This window comes from Triticum aestivum, chromosome 3B, assembly GCF_018294505.1.
Source record: "Triticum aestivum cultivar Chinese Spring chromosome 3B, IWGSC CS RefSeq v2.1, whole genome shotgun sequence".
NCBI lineage: Eukaryota > Viridiplantae > Streptophyta > Magnoliopsida > Poales > Poaceae > Triticum > Triticum aestivum.
This window is the reverse complement of record NC_057801.1, coordinates 716,042,791-716,046,243: the sequence shown is the minus strand read 5'-3', so window position 1 is coordinate 716,046,243 and position 3,453 is coordinate 716,042,791.

Here is a 3,453-nt window from a genome sequence, read left to right as displayed (position 1 = left end):
TAGGAATCTGACCGAGAAAGTAATGAGATGGAAGAGTCATGGCAGGTGGAAGAGCATGGAATCAACTAGCAGGTTTTTGACTCCCTTGGTTTTCTGCAATTCCATCATAGTATTGTGGCCGAATGCATTCCATCTCACTGACATAATATGTGGCATTTTTAGCTACCGTAGAGAGGAACTTCTCGAGTTCTTCAAGTTACTGATCTGTTGTACTCGTTCTCCAAGTTACTCCGTTCAAACAAATGTGTTGATCTGATCTGCTATAGTAAGTGATGTTGATCTTGCTGTAGTAGTGGTTGTTGATCTGATCTGATCTGATCTGCTGTAGTAGTTGTTGATCTAATTTGCTGTAGTTGCTGTTGATTTGGAGTAGTTAATGTTGCTGATATTATATGTTGTACTTGGATCTGATCTGATCTGATGTAGTTTCTGTTAATCCGATATGCTGTAGTTTCTGTTGATTTGGAGTAGTTAATGTTGCTGATATTCTACGTTGTACTGTTGCTAATCGGATCTGCTATTGCTATTGCAGTAATGCTGGATTAGTTGCTGCTGCTCACTACAGGATCTGGTTATCAACCTGAGATGTTGCTGCTCAAGTCATGGCGACGCCCAGGGATGATGCTGATGATCTGCTGCTCAACAAGGTGATGCTGCTTCGTTCAGCCTCTACGAATATTTACAAGAGCTCTAGCCTGGAAGAAGAAGTCAGAAGTATATTTGTAGTATCATAGTATCTTGGTGAAATGAATGATGTAAAGATTGTGCTATTACAAGAGCTCTAACCTGGGACAACCTGAGAAGTATATTTGTAGAATTTTGGCTAATTGGCATGTGTTTTGATAATTTTCACTTGTTTACTGTTCTCATTGAAACAATTGTTTCAAATTGTGGAAGTTGAAACCTGGGCCGTTGTTAATTAGAACCTGAGAAGTGGGACCCTAGTAGTATTTGGCATCAGAAAGGCCATTTACCAAATAATATTCACAGGAAAGGCTGAAAATTAAGGAAATTGACTGAAAAAAGGCCGAGGCCCAAAAGAAAAATAGATGAGACCCAAAAAAGAAATGGACCGTAGAAAGGCTAAGGCCCAAAAACACTGAATGAAGCTTATGGAACAAAAAGGCCAAATTATTGGGCTCGGCCCACGTAAAACAGTGAATCGGACCGGGCTGAATCTTACCTGTGACCTTTTGAATTGGTCGCAATTTTGCCACCTCAGCTTGCCACGTCGGATCTGACGTGGCCTGGCCAGACAGCCAGTGACCAAAACAAAAGGTCATAGCTTCAACGACCTTCTGTTTTGGTCGTAAACGTCTACGACCTTCTCATAGAGAAGGTCACTATAGTCAGTTTACGACCGCCAGCTTTTGACCTTCTGTTTTTGGTCACAAAAAGGTCGCAAATGAAAAACCATGACCTTTCAGTGACCAATAGTCAAGGTCACAAGTTGACATATTTCTTGTAGTGCATGCGAGCGTGGTGCTAGAGCAAGCAGGCGAGCACGTAGAGGGCTAGGCGGCCTGGTGGAGGCACCAGGAGCGCAAAGGCGTGCTCGTATGTGGCTAAAGCGAGCTAAGACAATGGCAGCAACATGGTAGGCGGCGGCGGAGCTTAGGCCATGGCGGCAGCGCTAGATAGGGGACTAGTAGAGCAATGTGGTTCGGGGGACGAGAAAGAGGAGCTCACGGCGATGCGGCAGGGTAGGTCAGCGGCCTCGGGGATGCTTTGGACGAGGCGAATCGATGAAGTCAATTTCCGGTCACCAGAGGTGAAGACGATGTTGCTCAGGTTGACTGGGGCCTCTTCTGGTCGCGTGCGTTGGGCGTGTTGCTCCATGGGGTCGTGGCGGAGGTCGGGGACGCGGAGAGGGACCGAGGGAGTGGTTGTGGCCGTGGTGGAGCTCATCGGTGGAGGCAGCGCGGTTTGGTGAGGTGGAGAATAGCGAGGGAGAGAGAACCATAGGAGGGGGAAGAGCTCCAGGGATAGAGGGGAAGAGCCAAACGGCTCGGGCGGCTGTGTGGCATATTCATAAGAGTCGGGGCACAGGCAGGCAGCCTAGAGGTGGCGCAGCGCATGTCGGGCACGCGCTGGCGTCCTTCTGGCGCAAGGAGGAGGATGATTGGCACATAGGCCTGGTGGGCTAGCTTCTCTCCTGGGCCAGGTAAGTTACATGTACTCCCTCCTTCCCTATTTTCTATTTTAATTACTGTTTTCTATTTATTTCAATCTGTTTTGATTTAGTTCAAGCGCTAAACCATTTTTGTTTCTTCTGATAATTTTGCAGGGTGAAGGGAATATTCTAGAGCACCTCACAAAATAATAGAATTATTGAAGCATTAAATATATTTATAATATATATTTGCTCCAACTAAAATACAATATGTGCATCATCTGTGGTTACTGTTTCTAGCATTTTCCAAAAATGATGAACATTTTTGAAAGCCACTTTGGGTTCACTAAAAATATTTTAGTTGAACCTATTGAATTCCTTTGATGCTAGTGTTTGAAACAATCCCCATTTCAATTTCCTTGAAATTTAAACATGATGGTCACATGACTGGCTAGTCTAAGTCATACCAGAACTAGGGATGTGACAACTCACCCCCACTAAACAAGAATCTTGTCCCGATATTGAAGTGTAGGGTAAGATCAAGGGGGGAACACAAAATATCACAAACTTCAAGATCCAACTTGCACTTCATAGGAACGTCGATTCCTTTTCCATGTTTGTCTCGACGACTTTCTTTGAGAACTCCAACCAACATGAAAGTGAGATGAAAGGAAAAACTCTAGAAGGATCGATCTTCTCGAAGATCGAACAACTCAGGATCAACTCATGGAATTAGGCATAGCAACATCTCTCGAGCTGAGACACGAAGCACACATCCAAAGGGATGGAGTGAAACATATGACGAACGTTCACTAGGTAGACAAAAATTTCACGCTTAAGAAGGTGGTGAATAGTTGTGAACGTAGCGAGGAGTTGAGTTGCCATGCTACCATAACGAGACATCTTAGAGGAGGAGACTCGTAGAATTATTACCTTAAGTTGTAGAATTACTTTTGATATAGAGATCATTGAGACTCTTTATACCAGCCTAAGGAAATTCACCAACAATCGTTTGGCGGGGTGCGAAGGAATGGCATACTGATAACCCACAAGTATAGGGGATCACAATAGTTTTCGAGGGTAGAGTATTCAACCCAAATTTATTGATTCGACACAAGAGGAGCCAAAGAATATTCTCAAGTATTAGCAATTGAGTTGTCAATTCAACCACACCTGGATTACTTAGTATCTGCAGCAAAGTATTTAGTAGCAAAGTAGTGTGGAAGTAACAGTAACACTGGAAAAAGTAACAGTAGCAGTTTTGTAGTAATTGTAACAATGGCAACGGTAAAGTAAATAAGCAAAGTGTAATATGTGAAAATATCGTAGGCATTGGATCA